A 20,845-nucleotide genomic window follows, 5' to 3' on the forward strand; every position below is an offset into this window, starting at 1 on the left:
GGTGACCAGCTTTCATAAGGCTATTCCAATTTTTCTTTTGGCTTCATTTATTGACACAAAGGGACTCTTGGCTGAGCACAAACTTTTAGCCACGAAGCCTATCCCTCTGTTTGGTCTGTCCTTTCCTAAACTTAAATTAACCCTCTGAGCTGCAGCTCTGCCACTTTGTGTCTTCTGGAGAGAGAAAGAGAACATATGGCAAAGGTCAAAATTGGCAATAGTGTCCTGAAGAGCAATTACATAATAAATAAGATACCCAAAGGCTTTGAATATTGCCCACCAGAAAATTTAAAACAGCTTCATAAGTAAATCTATGTTCGCCACTCAATCCCATACTTTCTGCAGCTTTCTCAGAATTATACCAATACTGCTCCCTACCTCTTTCAGGAGACCTCAAAATAGCTTCTCTGTGGCAAAGAATCCTCCAAGTTACTTCATAAGGGACCACTTATCCAAAATTAAAATTTTATAGTTCCCTGAAAACTGTGCTGATTATTCTCCACTTGTCTTTTCATAGCCATTCTCCACCTTTCTCTGCCTTGTTCCAGGTCCTATAAGATTGTGTCATTCCTTTGTTCTCTGGCTTACAGTTGGGTTCTGACAAGAGAAGAGAGAGGTCAGGATATTTATTCTCTTACCCCCAACTCCTTCTCCTCTGCCATTTCCAGTATTTTCTATGTGAGGGTATCATTTCTTTATTTCCTACTTTACTTCTGGCCTCAATCACTACTTCAGTATAAACATGAGTTTCTTCAGACTGTGAAAGTACATAATCACCAAATACAAACTCCAAAGATGAGCACAGCAAGAATTTTTATCATGCCTAAGTTGGCAGAAAGGCTGCCCTCTAAGTGATAAACATGATAGTATGAACCAGAACCAGTATTTAATTTTTTCTATTATCATTTGACATTAAAATTATAACAGCATTTTGATATTAAAAAAGAAGAAAAAGAACAATAGTAACAACAACCGTGCGAGATGACATTTCATAAAGAATTTGCATCAAGGGTCTTGATACCAGACACATGGCCTCATCTCTACAACCTGTTCTTATACCCTATATCTAAAGCAATGGATAGCTTATGCTGTAGCTTAAAACAATACTTTCCAAAAGAAAACTTGTGATTTATAATGTTTTTTTTAATCTTTCGACAAACATTTTTAGCAATACATAATTACAACCAATGGTCCTTACTCAGGCCATTTTTGATCCTGAGGAAATCCTCATTTCAAATATAATAGCTGACAAGTCCTACATCTACTGTGTAAAAAGCATGATAAAGCAATTTTCCAAAAGGAAAAAAAAATTATACTGTAAATCACAAAGCAAATTATGCTACTGAAGATCAGAAAATACTAAAATCAGACTCTTTTGGAAGCTATGACTGAAACTTAATGACCAAGCAACTAAATTAAAATGATTCACCCCAAAACTCAACAGATGTCCATAATGTACTAAGACCATATGTGGGACTAAGACATGGTACTTCCAGAGCTGCAGCAACTTTTAGAGGAAGTATTTATCCATATTCCTGCAATCTCCTAGAAGAAGAGAGAGTATTACCAGTGTAGTATAAAAGCATTAACCATAACTGGATAACAAATACTGAGTTTTCTGGTGATGTCATTCAGGCATTTCAAAACACTTTTGTGAGGACAACCTGACAATAGGAGTTTAAAGTGCTTAAAAAAATTAAAAAGTCCCCACTCTCACAAATTCTTATTACATTAAAAGATAAACTTTATGAGAAAACATGAATTTTTAATCAGTTAACTAGAAACTCAAGGGAGAAAACAGACATTAGGTATCCAGGGAATTTCAGATCTACCACAGATGTAAGTTACTGCTAAACAAATCTAAGGCACCTAACTTCAACTTTCCAAGTGGCACACACAGGGTTTATATAAAGTGGCAAAATTTTTAAATACAATAACATCAGATCTTCATTATTCAGAAACCTATTATCTGGGTCTCTGCTGCTTGACTTCCTCCTCCCTTTTGGTCCATCTTTTAAGTATTTCTACAAGATGGGAAAAGGAAGTGAAATTTAAACTGGTTAGTATGACTAAATCACAGCAGCTCTGCAAAAAGTTTTATAGAAAAGGAACTTAGAGGAACTTTAACTGTGACTTCACATAACTACTTTCGGAAATCATACCCATATGGTGGCAATTTAAGCCAGAAAGGTCTTCTTATTCCAAATATTTCCCTTCCTCTAGTAACCAGGACTACTGTTCTCAGCCTAGATAATGTCTTTAAAACAGAAATACTCCCAGGAGAGGTAATACAAAAAAGTCATTAACAGCTTTCTACAACTTAAATCAAGAGATTTATTTTCCTCCAGAAAGGATGAACCCAAGTAGCCTGCCCTAAAACATAGGGTACCTACTATTAAGAGGGACTGGGGGAAGTGGGATGAATAGGTAGGGCACAAAACATAAAAGCAGGAAAGTACCAAAGGCAATCCTTCTCCTTATCACATAAACCATATCAGATGCACAGATCCACAGATGAAGTATCTGAAGCTAGTCAGATCCCAGATCCATACTCACCCGTACCTTTCTAATCACCTGATCACCAAGGTCACTAGGCACCAGGAAAACCTAGTGAACCTTATAAAGGGGCATTGGCAAGATAATCTCAATGAAATCCAAAGGCTGAATTTACACACACACAAACACACACACATCCTTCTGCTGGGGTGCTTTCATTTTCATCTGCAGGCTCAGGGCCTGTGACCCAACAAGGCAATGAGATCCCAAGAACACTGTCCACTCAAAGCTGTTTGAATTTCTAAGAAGAGAGAAAGTGGGAATAGGCCAAGAACAGGACCCTGAGATTCTTTTGGTTGAATATTTCTTAGCTGGAAAAAATCTAGAGCTATGACCTAGAAGAAAACTGGACATGCCTGTCCTGCCAATGTGTGATCAAAAGGAAAACGTATTTTGGCCCAGGCAACCTGACTTGTTTCTGAAAGGCAGAAAATAGTTTTGACCTTGCAAGAAGGAGTGGTTCTTTCATTGGCCAAATTCTGTACTGCTAAACCAAGACTATCACTATTCTTCTTCCCCCAAAGATTTCAAAGCAGCCTGACACATATCTGCTCCTCCTCAGTGTAGAGTGAAAGGTAAAGGTACTATCAATCTTCATTTTACCACTCAAACCAAAAGAAACCCAGAGACTAGCCCCACTTACATGAAGCCCAGAATTCCCAGCTCTTTGATTCAATCCATTGCCCACTAACACCTACATCCGACCCTCAGTATGGACACTTTCAAACCTGATTAGTGTAGATTTAACAGAGTAGAATGGGAACTAATTAGAAATACCCGATTTTGTACTGATTTACATAAGCATCAAGACTTAGACGCATTTAGTATTTTAGAAATACCCAAAAAGGAAGATAAAATGGAGCCAAGTTATGTAAACACTAAAAGCTCAATACAATTAGATCATTGGCTGATTCCTACAAAATATTGTGCTCTACTTCATTTTACAACTTTTCATTTTCAGCAGGATTTAATATTTAGCTGTTAAGATTTTCTGTATTTTGAAAAACTGTGGCTGAAAAATATTTGGGTAAAAAACTAGTTTTAGGTGCTCTGGTTTGATCTTTAGGAAATAATACAGAATTTTGGCTAAGTAGAACTAGTTTCCATGTGACAACGGACAAAGAACCAGAGCAACAACTGCTAAACAGCTGAAAAGGCAAATCACGTTGAAGGAAGGAGAAATTTTCACTTAAATTTTAGAGAAACCAAATGACAAAACTCTTTAGCACATGAGAAAGAGAGTGTTGCTAATTTTAGTTTGAAGTTCACATTGGGGCCCTTCATCATTCCTGATGAGGTGCATTCCAGAGCAAACTCATTTGCAAACAACTCTGACAAACAAACTAAAATATATTTACATGAAAGGAATAGAGAAGATTAAAAAACAAAAACAAACAAAAAACCCCACCTCATCCAGAGTAGTTCATTTAGGCAATACCATTAGTTAGGCAGGAACAAAGTATGCAATGGCACTTGCTTTCTAAGGGGTTCTTGATAACCTAGAGATTAAGATGGGGGAAACACCTTAATACGTCCAATAAAAAGACAAGAGTGTGGCAATGAATGACAAACTCCTTGTCAGGGGAAGAAGACAACTAGAGGACAACTAGAGGACGTCTAATTAGAGGCCAATGCCATTGCTCTGCCAATAGCACCATCTATCTATTCCCAGCTTTCTCAGTGTGGTTTCTTTTAAGTCATTCATGATAGCACAATTAAGCAGCAATAGGCATAGTTATAAAGCAGCATTTCCCTTGGCCCTTCTTTATGTAAGGAGGGCAAAGGCTGAAATGACTAAGGATAAGAAGACTTTTGAATTCAGAAAACGCTGATTTGGGGAGAAGAAGTTTTGGATGGATGTATATATATATATATATATATATATATATATATATATATATATATTGGCAATGTTGTGGAGAATGGGGATTAATTTTGTCAGATTTCCAACTAACTCCAAATACAGTAACACTCTGAGGCACTGGAGGTTGGAACCTTCATTTTAACATTTGAATTTGTGGGGGACACAATTCAGTCCATAATAATCCCCAGTGCTTGTAGTGTACTGTGTTATCAGGCATCCCCTAAGTGCGGTTATGATGATGATGATGATCTCACACGAGTCTAGGCTTGCTGTTCATATTGTACAGAAAAGAATTTCTAATAGTCCAGAAACAAGAAACACACACACACACACACACAAAAGCTATCTGCTGACTGCTCAGATCTGCCAGCCCAGTTTGGCAGAAGCCATATCTGGCCTCATCCTTACTGAACTCGACTTTGAAATGTCATTTAATCAATAGGGGCTGCCAGGAAGGGGGCTGGAAAACGGCACAAAAGAAATCTTTCCTAATCCTCACTCCCAGATCCTATTAAGTACCTTGCTTGCCACGCTGTATCCCAAAGTCCAGCTCTGAAGACTGACTCAGAATCTGGCATAACATTCTGTAAGAGAATATGGGGATGAGGGAAGAAGAAAGGATTTGTAGTCACTGCATGAAGTTAGTCACTAGCCTCTCTAGCTCAAATAGTTTACTGCAAACTTCTGAAGGTGGCAGAAAGAGAGGAGATTGCATCTTTATTGTCCAGGGTTGAATTCTGGCATCACTTAGGTTGCTGGGGCCTTTGTTTATACACAATAATCATCCCTCATATTAACATGGTGTTTTACAGTTTAAGAAAGCCCTTTCACATGCATGACCTACCTCATCTGATCCTTAGAACAACCCTGTAACTAAGTAGAGACCAAGCCAGAGGTAAGGTACTTTGAACAACTGTAGAAGTGACAGACCTTGTCCATCTGACCCCAAATCACATCTTTTTAGCTATATTCAGCAGGAAGACTTCATCAGATAATGCAATGGATTTTATGGGTTTTGATATACTTCTGATCCAATTTATGGAGGAAAAGAAAGTAAGGCCTCATTTGCTTAATATTGCCCACAGTTCTAGAAACTAGGATTAAAAGTTCAGCCCTTTGCAAAAGACAGAACAGGTAGTCAGGTCCTAACTGGCGAAGAAAGAGAATTTCTTACTTTGTCACCATTCATTCAGCAGGCTTTGGAAGCAGTGGAGGGAATAGAAGAGATTGAGGGGGATACAAGGATCATCTCTGAACCCTGGGGGAAAATGAAACGCCTAAAAAATGAAACGCCTCAATTAACAAGAAGTCAGCCTGGAAGGCAGGAGTAGGAGAGATTATGGGAAAAGTGTGATAAATCTGAAGACATCAGCAAATGTAAGCGGATACTGATATTACACTAATGATAATAATATTAATAGCAATGATAACTAACAATGGCTAACATTTATCAAAGATATAAAAATGCCAGGCATAACACTAAGTGCTTTACATGTATTATTTCACATTGGTGAGGAGAATTTTATCCCATTTTACAGATAAGGAAAGATGAGCAACTTGTTTAAGGCCACACAGGTAATAAGTGGCAGAGCCAGTTTTAAACCCAGGTCTGTCTGGCTTCAGAGTCCAAGCACTTACCCATTTCACAATCCTGACTCACATTCATATATAATAACATAAACACCATTATTTATAGTCACTAAGTACCCACATGTGAAAGTTAGTCTATGATTAAGTTAACTTTAACAGACTCAAAGGAAAGCTGAGTGTTGATAGTACGATAACCCAAAGTTACTATGCAGAGACATATTATAAAGAGACTGAGTTCTTATTCTGAAGCAAGATGGCCTTTTAGTCCCTCTCTCTTTCTGCGTGCGTGTGGCGGCAGGGGGAGGGAGGGAGGATTCAACAGTATATATAGCTACTTGTCCCCATCACCAGCAGTGGGAGGTGACATTTGCTTTTGTTGTTCTATTGACTAACGTGTGGACCTCCTTGACTGAGACTCCTTCTCCCAGATCACAGTCAGTAGAACCAAAATACCTGCTTAACCCTGGGGTTCTTTCCATCTATAATCAGAAGGAATTCCCAGTTCTGCCTTGTTATCTAATCCAGGAACACCAAATTATTCATCTTGAAAAAAATCACATCAGCATTTAAAAGCACTTTCGGAATACAAAAAGATAAATATGATCATTTTGCAACATATACAAATAACAAATCATTATGTTGTACATCTGAAACTGATATAACGTTATATGTCATATCTCAATTTTTTTAAAAAGGAAAGAGAATGAAAAGGTATTGGGAAAAAGAGAAAAATATATTGAATTATGAGCTTAAACCTTTAACATCCTTCATATTTGGCCCACATCTGTTCTCTGGCCAAGGCACGGGTAAACAGGGCTCGGTGGACTGAAGGAAAAGAGTGCCCTTGATAATGCCCGAAAAAGCACAGTTCATTCATATGTAATCAAGGCTGACTGAAAACCACCTAAAACTGAGAGAATGTAGGCGGCATATACACTGTTAAAAATAAAAATAAACAAACATAAATAATTAGTAAAAATAGTGTTTACTCTACTTTATAGTTTATTCTTTTGTTAAAAAGAACATATTTAGCACTCTATCCAAGATTATGTCAGTAAGTCAGAAATATGAACTATCTAAGAGGGGCCAAAGAAATGGGACAAAAATATCAGCGAAAACAATGAACTATTTTGAAGAAAAGAGAGGTATGTCCCCAAAGGAGATATAAGAAAAACATCTTGACAGTATGACTTATGTTTCCTCTTCAGAATAACAGTCTATGTTTACCTCCTCAACTTGGTCTGGCAAGTTCTTTGCCAATGGAGGAAGCATGAATAGAATATGGTCCTCATCTCCTGGCCCCAGTTGTGTTTTGAAGGTTTCTGAAGAATTTTAGCCATATTTATAGAATATAAGGCATTTAAAAATTTTCATTACATCATTTCAAGTATACAAAAAAATGACAAAAGTATGACTCTCCTATACTCTTTCCCCAGATTCACCATTTATTCAATTATTTATACTTTGCCACATTTGCTTTGTCATTCTCTCTCTCTCACAACCACGTGAGAGTAAATAGGGAATGTCATGCTCTTTATCCTAAAAATTTTAGTGTATATTTCCTAAAGACAAGAAATTTTCGTATATAGTCACGGTTATATAATATTGATAAACACTACTATCTAACCCAGTCTACATTCAAATTTTATCAAATACCTCAGTGATGTCCTTTATGAAGTTTTTTTTTTCCTGCTTCCAAATCAAACCCACAATCAATCACACATTGATTGCATTTAGATGTCATGCATCTTTAGTCTCCTTTAATCTAGAATAGTTTCTCAGTCAACCTGTCTTGTGTTTCTTGATCTTGACATTTTTGAAGAATATGTTAGTTATTTTATAGAATGTTAGTTTGGGTTTGTCTGCTGTTTCCTCATAATGAGATTCTATGTACGTGCAAATGCCTATCTATTCCCTCGTTCCTACCCCCAGTGATTAGTGAACATGGGTTCTGAAGTCATACAAGCCTAAATCCAAACCTAAATTAAAACCTCACTACTTTCTAGCTGTGTGGCTGGCTAAGTTTTAAACTCCTAATCTGTAAAATGATGATTGGATAGGGTTGCTGTGAAGAATTAATGAGATAATGCATCCAAGGCAACTTAACACAGATGGGGTGGGGTAAACTGTATCTTACATTCTCTGATTTTACCACAGTATCTCATACCCCAGCAACATTAAAATAATATTGGTTGATTAAGCAGCATCTCTACTGACTCCAGGTTAGAGCTGCCAAGAACGTGAACTTGTTTAGGGGAGTGCTGATGAATACCATGACTAAAAGCAGGGTCAGGAGCTCAGGTGCAAAGCCTATCTCTTCCTGTCAACTCATCACTGTCAGTTCTAAGAAAAAAGAGAACAGCCAAATCAAGCAATTTTCTTACAGTCAAATTTTAATCTTCAACAATAACACTGAAAAATCAGGAAGCCCACAGTTAAGATGCCATCCTTACTTCATTTCCATAATTCCCTTGCCCATAGCAAGAGGGCAAGGGAGCTTGTGTGCAGAGCATTTCCAATCTATTGTTTTAGTACGATAATCTCATTCTCCCCACCTTCTCTTAGAAGACACCAATAAAACTATTCTATTTATGTTAAATCACCCTATGTCAGAGATTAAAACAAAACAACAAAAAAAGGATTATAGTAGCTGAACCAATTCTTCAAAGTACAGAAATACAAATCCACTTTTGAGATTTGGAATCGAATTTAATTGGTATTTTTCTATGTTACTATCTCAAATATTTCATCATTTTTCTGTTTTTTCCCCCCTCTGTCAATTAGAACTTCAAATGAAAGTCAAATGATCCCTAGGGGGAAGAAAAATAAAATGAAACAAACAAGTAAATTTCTGTGTCCCACATTTCAACCTGTGAGGAGGGGCCTCTAGCAAAGCAAACGGAAAATTAGGTTCTCATCACTGTGCCAAAATGAGGGTTTACATCTGTAGTCTGAAAAGATAAAAGAAAATTTTATTTTATTTATTTATTTTCTTTTGACGGTACCGCATGGCATGCGGGATCTTAGCTCCCCTACCAGGGATCAAATCCACGGCCCCTGCAGTGGAAGCGTGAAGTCTAACCGCTGGACCGCCAGGGAAGTCTCAAAAGAAAATTTTAATGCGAAGTCTTTATTTTGATCAGTGAAGAGTAAAAATATATAGTATGAACATTAAGACAGAACTTCCAGTAATTCTGTCATTTATAGGACAGAGGCCCTAAGTCTGAGTCTGCCTTCAAGAAATACTTAGATTAAAATGAACTGTTTTAGAAATGGGAATTCTCAACCGGAGGTTAAGTCTAAACATATGACAATGATGATGTTATACCCTGAAGGTCACTATTAACCTCTGTTCTTTAGGACATAATGGCTCATAATTGGAAATTTCCAGAAAGTAATATATACTTTTGCAAACATTTTTAAATTTAGGGAGAAAAGTACTTCTCAGCCACTCCACTGCATCACCCATTAAGATCTTACTCAGTATTATGTTTAAAAGTTCAGTATATTTAAAACATTTTGAAAGTTAAGTTTAGAAAGGAGTATGTAAATGCATGTAAACTCCGCCATTTTATACTGTTTCCCTCTCCCTCTATAGGAGGATCAAGAAATGAGACTCCTCCATCATTACACATGGAATCCAAAGCAATATCATGAAGGGAAAAAAATCATTGGTTTGAGAGTTAAGACAATTTAGATTTAGATATGGCTCCACTATTAAAAGCTGTGTAACGTTGGGAAAGTCATCTAATTTTCTTAAGTTTTGGTTTCCAAATCTAGAAAATGGAAAAATTGTATTTATCTTATCGGACTGTTACGAAGATTAAAAAAGATAGCACATATGCAAGTACCCAGCACTGTCTTGTGTGAAACAGACTCTCAATAAATGTTAGTCTCTCTTCCTACCCTGTTACACACATCCTGTCCCCTGACACTTCAAAAGGAGTGCTCCTGAACACTTTAACCACAGCTCTGTTTCCTTCAGAACAGGCACTTGGCTCTTATTAGTGACAAACAGTCACGTGAAAGACTCCTGGGACCTAACATTGTCCTGGTGAAACAAAAAAGAGCTCACATGGGGAAACAGCACCAACTGCTTCAGGCTATGACAAGCCCCAAACAGTAAATCAACTCCTGCATGTTTTTACAGTGTTACTTAACATCCTGAGAGCTCTGTGCTCTTTCAACACACTTTTTTTCTCCCTGCAAGGATCAGGCACACTATTTGCCCTCTCTTCCCTTCTTAATAGAAGTCTTTATTCAACAAGACCACCCAATGGATTCAAATATTAGGAATTAGAAAAGGCTACGGTCAACCATGAAGAAACTGGCAAAGTCTCAGGACTAAACAGTCAGCCCTTCTTAACCTTTCAGAATCTGGATTTTTGTGCTTTCTGTTCTTGGAAATAGCAGACTTGCTGATACACTGGTACAAACATGTCTGTTTATTTCCCTCGCCTGCATTATCACAAAACTCTTACCATGTAGAAGACCTCTTGCTGAAGTCCAGAACCTTAGACTCTGCCTGTAATCCAATAAAGCAATGCTTCCCAACCTCTCCCACTTCATGGTATAGACAGACAACACAGGACACTTCTGAACTGAAGGGGCTTGAAAGTATTGATGGCTACAAAGGATCAAATACAAGCAGCATTGAGAGAAAAGGTATACAAAGATAAACCTATTTGCCATGTGACTCAGAGACTTTTATCACATAAACATAATTGTTTCAGCTCCAAGCTGCTCTAGGCCAATGTCCACACTCCTTCACAGGGCTGACCACCCATGTCAGACCTAAAGGAAAAAGTGGATTTCAGAAAAACAATCAACATTTTTTTTTTTCACACACACACACACTGTATTTTATTTTTACAAGAGATAAATAAGACTGACACCAAGCATTGTACATGGATGACCACAACAAAAGCAACAATGAAACAATCAACATTTGACTGGAGGCAGCAGGTTCTCAATGTAAAGACATTAAAACACTAAGTCAGTGAATTAGGCATGAGATACTTATTGACTGTCTTATATCTGCTAGGTATAGTTCTAAACACTGAGGATTCAGTGGTAAGCAAGATGGAGTCTCTGCCCTTGAGGAGCTAACATTCTAACAGGAAAAAAAGGCAATAAATTAAAACAATTTAAAAGGCAATTTCACTAGATCATGTAGATCAATATTTTTGATCTACAGTAGACATGTAGATCAAGACTTCTGACATTCAGGAATTCCCTGGAGGTCTAGTGGTTAGGACTCTGTGCTTTCACTAACGAGGGCCCGGGTTCAATCCCTGGTCAGGGAACTAAGATCCTATGAGCCGCGCGGTATGGTAAAAAAAAAAAAAAAAAAAAAAAAAAAGACTTTTGACGTTCTGAGAAAACCGTTAGCCACTTTCCAGGTAGTTTACTCAAGGAGGTAAAGAAGACTGAATAAATTATAAGAGGCTGTCTCAGTTCTAAAATTCATTTCTCACATCATTGTCTCCTTGCTATGGACTTAGCGTCATTGCCCCGTCCTTTGGTAACACATACAAAAGCAGGATGAGATCATTCATAGGAAGACAATGAAGACCCAGACAGTATAAAATTACAGAGCACAAGACCAGAAATCTCAAGATCTAGGATCTACTTCCAATTCTATCACTTAATACTCGTGTGAACTTAGGTAATTCAGTTAAACTCCCGGAGCCTGACTTCTTCATCCATTGTATCCCACTTTGTAGGGGTTTTAGGAAATATAAATGAGGCAACATAATAAAAGAACTTATTTAAAACATTGGGCAAATACCAACTATTATTGCCTAATCAAAATGTTTATAGGAAGGCAGATGAGAAAAGGGGCAGTAACTACATTTAAGGCCAAAATGAATCCCTACTCCTGTATATTAGCTGTTTTGAAAGCTTTGCTTCCATTCTATTGTCCCAAAGGGCTCACCCTTTGGAGCAAATGGATCCTAAAAGTGATGTCAAGTCTCAGACAGCCTTCTTAGTGATTACTCCCTATTCTGAGCTAAGGTCAGAACATTACTTTCTGAAAGGTATTTCATTTCTTGGTAACTTTCCCATGATTAAATATCCTTACTTTCTGAGTTATTTTCGCTGATTATTGTCAATTAGGAGGTAGGAAGTAAATATGAAGTGACCTTCCTAGCTGTTAAGACAGAGACGATCAAAGACCTTGATAATCTCTCCTTTCTTCTTGGAAGACTATCCTTTCATTTTCCTTGGGTATCTCCATAGCCATCATCTTAAATTCAATTGCCTATGGGGCAGAAGGCCAAGTAGAGACCCAAAGCAGGCTGGGGCAATAAGGCGAGAGAGTGAGGGGTGGTGGGATTAAAGTGGTGAATACAAGTATCATTTAAAGGGATAATAATTTCTCAGCTCCAACCTCTTATTTGTAGAAAAGTGGGCCCGGTGTTAACCAATATTTGTTATTTCAAAAAATTCTAGAAACTTCATTTTTGTGTGACACTCCTGAAATTTTTATTTGCAAAATGCTCAGTCACCTAGGATAACTATAAATTCACAGTGCATATGCCTTCTGTCAGTGAAAAGAGGAGTCATTTATTTTTAAAGCATTTATTGATGCTGATATATAATTTACATTATTTTGATTTGAGGAAGTAACTATTATGCTGGGCCTTGCACGCTAGAGACAGGAGAGAGGATATTTAAGGCTAGGCAAACGTTATGCGCAAAGACATTGAGGGAGAAATATGCCTGGCATGTTGCAGGGAGGAAGGAGAATGGATAGACTTGCTTAGCTAAAAAAGAGAATTCCTTTAGAGAAGGAATGGGATGCAGATGGGAAAAAATTGTGAAAGACCTTGAATTCTAGAGTAAAGAGTTAAGATTTTAATAGATAACCTTTAAAAGATAAAGGCCATGATGAGGAGGGGAAATCATTGCATTTCGTATCTTGCCAAGGGTTATATGTTGCTATTCTTCACATCTTTTTCAAAATACAGGATAAGGCTGAATGTTGACCCATAAAACCTGGAGTTCTGAAAAATTCCCAAATGAATGCCAGTTTAACCAACCACACTATAAGTCAATTCTGTTGGCACTGTGGTGGTCAAGGCTTTCAAAGCAAAAATTAAATGATCTCTAAAGGGCTATTTCTTTCTGATCAATAAAAACATTTAGAATTTAAAACTCAAAGAAAGGGTTACTGGACAGTTTGGCAACATTGTCAGGTTAAGCATCAGACAGACTGCCTGTCAGCTGGCAAGAAGCTGGATAGGGAAGGCTGGACTCATAAAATTCTTCCACCAGGGGCACTAGCCCCTGAATGCACCACTATTCACCTACATTCAAAACGTAGAGACACGCCTCTGGCAGCTCATGTTTCAACCCGAGAGCCATTTCTCTTTTCTTCTGCAACAAATGACGATGGGGCTCCCAGTCCAACTGATATTCTCAGTAAAGTTCCTAGAGACAAATGACCAAAAGAATAGAGCTATGGACTTTCACCATGACCTGTTATACTAAAATACCAAACTAAATGGGCTTTGTTCTTTTAGACAAAACATCTTAGAAAGCAGAGTTAAAAAGATCATATATACATTACTAAGGAACTTAAACTTTCTCACAAAGGTAATGCAGAAACCATTAATGATTTTTGGCCCGATAAATATCATTATCAGGAGATTTTAAGGAACACTAACCTGGTAGTACTATTCAAGGTGGCCTTAAGTAGGGAGAAAGACCAAAAATAGGGAGACTAACTCAGGCAAATGCACAGAGTTGGGAATGAGCATGGTAGGTCTGTTGGACAGTGAGGAGGCCAGGTTGGGCCTTTCAGGGCTTATGAAACCATCAGGAACTGTTATTATTCTCGCTCACATACATGCAAACTCACACACAGACACATGTGCACCCCCCCAACCCCCCCCCACCAACACCTTAGTTCTAGTCTCTTCTTCCCAGAAAACCAATTCTGCAATATACACGATACACATAATTACTACTCTAATGCAAGCTCTATGTGACCTCTCAGCTACAATGCTCATCACCATCTGGCAGCTTCCCTACATCAATAAGTTGAAAATCCTGAAAAGAATCTATCTCAACCCTAAACCATAGGCTCTGCCTGAGCAGAGCCTGTTACACCAAACCATGTCACAAATACCTGTTTAGCCTATGGATGGGCAATCATTGTTCAGGGTTCCCTCTGATCTAATTAACTGGGGATCAGTGGGTAGGGATAAAAAGCTGGCATGGTTTACTACTCACGTAGCAAGGACTATAGGGAAAGGAGTTTCTCTTAGGTCAGTTGGCAGGGTAGCACAGGCAATGATAGACATTTTTTGCTATAGCTTGGGAAGAGCAGAAAATAAGCTACTCTAGGGAGAGCACAGAGAACTTTTAAAGCCAAGTGGATGTGATAGTCATTTAAGATTAGCAAACATGTAAGATTAACTGGTACCCGATGGAAACAAATCATTCATTTGACTAAATATGATGCCTGTGTATGTGTGCACCCTGATTTAAGCAAACTACCATATATGTAAAAAAAACCTTAGTTTCACACAAGTGAAAAATGATGGTTCATTTTCTAAAGTTTTTTAAATTAGCATTTAAATATAATCCCCTAATGCTGAAAAATTATTAAAATTTAAAAAATTTGATGTTTATGATTTCCTAAGAACTTATATATTATTTAGCATGAGTAACATTTACTTCAAAAATTATATCTAAGTTTAATAAGTTCTATTTAGGTTTAATATTTATATATTACTATGTAATTTGGAACCTAATATGTTCAATACAAACCCTAAACAAAATTAGCATAGGCAAGGAATGTGATAGACAAGCAAGGATTTAAATAGATATTTAAACTCAAAGCAAGCAATTTAGCCCAGACTCCAACAATCATATAGAATAGATTTTCTGTATTTCTTAGTATTTTGTACAATTCTTAATCTGCTATACTGTATATATTTGCTTTCTTAACATGACTGTTTCCTGAAACTAGAAAACAAACTACGTTTGTTTACAGTTGTATCTCTAGCACCTAGAATTGTGCCTGACACAGAGCAGGCACTTTTAAATTACGAAGAGCAGCTGGTGGGAAGGCTAGAAGAATGGAACAAACTAAGGGAAGTTTTGAATTCTGTCAGCCTTTATTAATGTCCTACAACAGTTTCATAGGAAATAATACAGGTAGAACACATACTTTAAAATTTTAAATGTTTAGAATAGTTTACTATGGACAATAGAAGAATCCATTTCTAACTACATTGCTGATGTCAGGAAACACGTCCAAAGATAGCAACTTTTTCCTGAGTTTTTACCACCTACGAAACAAAATTATTCTTTCTAGTCATTTTTTTAGTTGTAGTAGGAAGATGAATCAATTTATGAAACTGACTTGCTCAATGAATTATAAAATTCCAGTAAAAGTTGAAAGCTAAGACTACTACATGCAAAGTTATTAAGGTGTGACTGTGTTCTATATACAGTCTCCACTGACAACAAGTCATGATCGTATGAAAGAAATGTATATACACAATGAACTACAATTCAAAATAAAATGTCAAGGATGTAAAAGAAAAAGGTTTAGCCCAGGTATCATGAATGTATATACAAGAGGGATATTAAGTCTGACTGGAAGAATTAAAGAGATTCATGAAGAAAATGGCATGTGTATTAGGATTTCTACAGGAAGAAACAGGGATATTTTGAAGTAGAGGGAACAGCAAAAGTACAAAAATAGTGCAGAGTTTCTGTATAAAGTTTTAAAGTCTAGTCTGATGGAAGAAGAGTCAGGATGGGATACAACCATGATGAGATTTCATCGTAAGGCATTAGGAGTTAACGCCTAATTCATTAGGAATGAAAGCCATTCAAGAGGAGTTAAATGGTCAGGTGTATATTTCAGGAAGCAGTGTGAAAGACTAGAGATGCAAAAGATTAGAGATCAGGTGAAGAGGGCCTGATCTCAGGCAGTGCCCATGGGAATAAATGGATAGATGGGTACACAAAAAACTGCAGACATACAGGACTAGGTAACCAAATGGATTGGAGGTAAGGGAGAGAAAAGTAATGAAAATCACTAATACTTCCAGCCTGGTTTGTAAGGAGGATGGTGATGCCATTAACTGAAACAGGAAATGAGTGACAGAAATATGTTTAAAGTAAGAATAACACACATTCATATGTAGAAATTTCTTTATTCAAAAGTTAATAATATTAATAATCACCCCAAATAGGTTTTGGATGCTAGATATACTATCTAGCCCTGGAGAACATTTAAGAACAAAATGTTATTCACACTGAAAACATTTAGGTGATAAATAATAAATGATAGTGTGTCCATTGTTCTTTGTAATGTCTTAAATATTTTTGATAAGAGGGACCATCCTTAACTATTTATTAAGCATCCCAGAAATGTTTGGTTGAGTATGAAGTGCACTAACCAAACCAGACTAAAATTTTCATTTCAGCCTTTTATTTTTTGACTAGAAAAAATTTCAAACTACATTATAATAATCTTTATACCTCTGAAAAGAACAATTGTGGACTCAGAGTGGTCTAGAAAGATTAAGAAACAGTTTTTACAATTCATCCTTACTTTTGCCTTTAGCTCCACGTGGAACAGCTCTCTAACCTTTTAAAGACCACAAACTACATCTGTAAATTAGGGTAATAGTAATTGCCTTCCTACTTCAGAGAACATTTGAGAATTATGAGATAATGTTCTTGTAGTTCTCTGAACTGCACAGATCAAAGGCCTTAATTATCAATGATCAGTGGGATTATTCTGATGTCATTTTTCCTACTTCAGGTTTGCCTAAAGTCTGTGCTTGGATAAGGCTATAAAATTTTAAAAAATACTTTAGATATAAGTCTTGGCTTATCTGATCTATTACAGATTTAGGCCAGTTACAACAATTATAGAGCCTATGTGGAACACTTAAAAGAATACTAGTCAGACAAGATATGCATATAAAAATAATGGCTGCCATCTAAAGAAAAGAAAACCATTTAGAAAACAACTGATAGTGGTATATTTTCAACTAGTTACAAAAAAGATAAAATGAGCCTTTTTGAGATGTCATAAAACTGAATATTTTAATAATGAATTAGGAAGTCACTGCATAAGCTACCTGCTCTCCTGACTTATGACAATGGAAGCTGTGTTTAGATCTGATCCTATAAAGAAAAACAAAACAAAACCAACCCAGAAACCATTCAAAGTTTTAAATTTTCCTTTATTTAGGAAAGAATAAAGAGATATTTAATTAAATTTTAAAAGTCAGAATTTCAGTAGCCAATCAAACTGAATACTTTGAGGGCAATGTGTCCACTAATGAATGATCAACAGATAGGAATGGCTTCATGAAAACTAAAAACCTCTTTGCCTCCAGTACCTGGGACTATTCTGTCACTCCCTCCTTTCTGGCCGTACGTTTCCCTCCACAACACTCTACACCCTAAAAATCATCTCTCATTCCTCCCTATAAGAAAAATTTCTGTTTAAAAACTCACCTATGAACTTGACAAAAATGTCCAGTCTAAATCTAATCAAATCTCTAGACTTAATTATCATTTTACAGCAACACAGGAACAAAAAGAACAAGGTAAATGACACATGAGGAAGTATCAACAGTAAGATATCTAGAAAGTGAGACATTCTACAAGAGCACTGGCTTAGGAAGGAAAAGGAAAGCGAAGGGAAGGGAAGGGAAGGGAAGGGAAAGGAAGGGAAGGGAAGGGAAGGGGAGAGGAGAGGAAATAGAAAACAATACTGTATTATAATCATCAAGCTTGCTAAGAGACTAAATCTCAATTATTCCAACTACTGAAAAGAAATGATAATTATGTGATGTGATAGAGGTGTTAATTAGCACTACAATGGTAATCATATTACAATATATAAACGTAACAAATCAACATGTTATACCTGTAAATTTACATGTTATATGTCAATTATATGTCAATTTTTAAAATTCACTATTTCTTTTATAATATTAACTCTAACAAGTATACCTAACAAAGTTAAAAAATTTTGTAATTTTATTACAAAATTGGAACAATGGATATTTTTCCCATCTTAAACCAAATTAAATATGTATGGCTAGCTAGTGTTTAAACAACATGAAACTGAACCTGCCTCATAAGAATTATTCTTAGCAAACAGTACACGCAAAATTATTTTTATTCTCCAAAGGTAAAAAAGATCTTAACTCTTCTTCTCACCCAGTAAACAGATGTTCCTCTATTTTCTGGCTTTTGATTTCTTATCTCCTTACTCCCTCTCTGGGTAAATGTGAACCAACTCATCGCCATGACAATCAACTCTCTGCAGATTACTTTCAGATTAATAATTTTGCCCTGAAACATCTCCTGAGCACAGTTCCTATATTTCCAACTACATGCTAGGCATTGCCACAAAGCCTTCGTGCTAGTGCCTTAAATCTAGTATGTGCCCCAAAATGAATTCTGATGTCACAGAATCCTGGTTTGAAATCCTAATTCTACCACTTACTAGCTATGAGACCATGGGTAAATTACTTAAATTCTCCAAGCCTGTTTTCTCCCCTGTAATATGCAGATATGAGTAGTTCCTTCAGCAAAGGCTTGTTACTATGTCTAAATAAGATAATGCATGTAAAGACATAAACACAATGCCTGACACACAGAAATTACTCAAAATACACTAGTCATTTTCTCTCTCAAATTTGCTCTTCACCCTGTTTTCTTTTATTTCTCCAAATAGCATCATTACCCTTCCAGTCCCAACCTCAAATTCCCATGGTCTCCTTTGACAACTTCCTTTTTCTTGTGGCTAACATCCAATTAGTTGTCAAATATTTCAATTCTGCCCAAAAAAATCCAATTGAAATCAACAAACATTTATGGAATGCCCACTATGTTTACAGGCAAATGTGTATGAGGTAAGAGTAAGACATAGAACCTGGGCTTCCCTGGTGGCGCAGTGGTTAAGAATCCGCCTGCCAATGCAGGAGACATGGGTTCGAGTCCTGGTCCGGGAAGATCCCACATGCCACAGAGCAACTAAGCCCGTGTGCCACAGCTACTGAGCCTGCACTCTAGAGCCCGTGAGCCACAACTACTGAGCCCACGTGCCACAACTACTGAAGCCCATGCACCTAGAGCCCATGCTCCACAACAAGAGAAGCCACCACAATGAAAAGCCTGTGCACTACAAGGAAGAGTAGCCCCCGCTCGCCGCAACTAGAGAAAAGTCTGCATGCAGCAACGAAAACCCAATGCAGCCATAAATAAATAAATAAATTTAAAAAGAAGACATAGAACCTGCCTTTAAGAATGGGCTAGGAGTCACAAGAATGAGGCCAGGTGAGCAGAACTATAACCAATAAAGAATGGGATATGAATTCTAGCTCTTCCATGTATTATGAAGCCTTGCGAAATTTATGTGGAAAATTCACTTAGCCAGTTTCATTTTGTTCAACTACAAAATGGGAATTACAATGCTTACCTCACCTGATTATATCCAGAATTAACTGAGATGGCATAAACAAAGGGCTCTGGACTTTTTTTTCTTTTTAACTCAGAGATCCCTTAAAGATCAAGTTGCACAATGGAGGTAAGGGGATTGGGGAAGGGGGTAAGGATTGTGTTAAATTGTTGAGATTTCTAAACTGCTTTTTAAAGGGGACTGTAGCCAAATATTGCTATGTAGGAACACAGGCCAGTGATATGTACTTTTTAATTTTAAGGTGAGTCAGAAAGTTCACATTAATGTGAACTCTCCAGTTTTTTTTAAAAAAAACATTGGCATGTAATTAAAAAAAAATTTAAAGGGTGCACCAATATAATATCTGCTAAAAACTGTAAGTCACCAATTTGCAATCTGTGCCTTAATGGCTCAGAGGGAAGGGAGAAGCTGCATATTAGTTCCCTTGCTAGAAGATTCAAAGACTTGGTGAGAGTGGAATGTAATGCTTTTGGTTTCATTACTTGGTTCTTAGTTTTCCCTGTGCTGAGAAAATGATGAGACAAAACAGAGAAGACAAATTAGATACTATTGTTGATAGAAAATACCAGAAATAGACAGCAAAGGCCTTGAATACCATTTAACTCTCTGGATCAAGAGTGTTGTATAATACAGATTTGCCTGGTCTTTGTGCCTGGTTCCTGAGAGAGCATCTAGACCCTTGGGATTTCCCCACTGATAGGAATGTCTTGTTATTCAGGGTGGGCTCTGATAGTTTACACTGAAGAGGTGACTCATTGTGGGCCCCTAGATAGCTTATACTAAAAAGATGACTCAGGATGGGGTCAGACCAAGCAGGAAAGACCAACCATGTGATCAGAGGGTTGACTCTGAGCCACTTAATATCAACCCAACATCTGGTGAGGGCAGGAGGGCTGGAGATTGAGTTCAATTATGTGACCAGTGATACAATCAATCATGGCTCAGTAATGTCACCCCAACAAAAACTCTGGACACAGAAGCTCAGTTGAGATTCTTGGCTGATGAACGTATCAGTGTGCTAGGAGGGAGATGAATTCAGATTCCAAGGGGAGAGGGCATGAAAGTTTTGTGTTTGGAACCCTCTTAGACTTTATCCTATGTATCTCTTCATTTGGCTGGTCCTGATTTGTATCCTTTATAATTAAATTGAGATCATAACTTTCCTGAGTTCTGTGAGTTGTTCTAGCTAATTATCAAACCTGAGGGGGGGGTTGCAGGAAGCTTCTATATTTGCATCCAGTTGGTCAAAAGTGTGAGTGTTCTGGGACACCCAAACTTGCAACCAGAGTCTGAAGTGATGGCAGTCTGTTGGAGGACTGTGCCTTTAACTCGGAGATCTGCACTAACTTTGGGTGGTTAAC

At 37.2% G+C, this 20,845-nt stretch overlaps 1 protein-coding gene and 1 long non-coding RNA gene across 5 annotated transcripts in view; one reads left to right on the forward strand and one right to left on the reverse strand.

Annotated features, from left to right (window-relative positions):
• The window catches only part of LOC309612544, a 513,150-nt gene that overhangs the window by 401,379 nt on the left and 90,926 nt on the right, over positions 1-20,845 (forward strand). The window lies entirely within an intron of this gene.
• The window catches only part of COMMD1 (copper metabolism domain containing 1), a 145,364-nt gene that overhangs the window by 3,550 nt on the left and 120,969 nt on the right, over positions 1-20,845 (reverse strand). For 2 of the 4 annotated variants that reach the window (XR_014235128.1, XR_014235130.1), the window contains one exon: positions 13,328-13,447. The exons of the other annotated variants lie outside the window; for them this stretch is intronic. The gene's annotated coding sequence lies outside the window, so the exon portion shown is untranslated. The remainder of the gene's footprint in view (positions 1-13,327; positions 13,448-20,845) is intronic. 4 annotated transcript variants of the gene reach the window in all.

The sequence above is a fragment of the Balaenoptera borealis genome (assembly GCF_965194805.1).
Source record: "Balaenoptera borealis genome assembly, chromosome: 15".
In the NCBI taxonomy this organism is placed as follows: domain Eukaryota; kingdom Metazoa; phylum Chordata; class Mammalia; order Artiodactyla; family Balaenopteridae; genus Balaenoptera; species Balaenoptera borealis.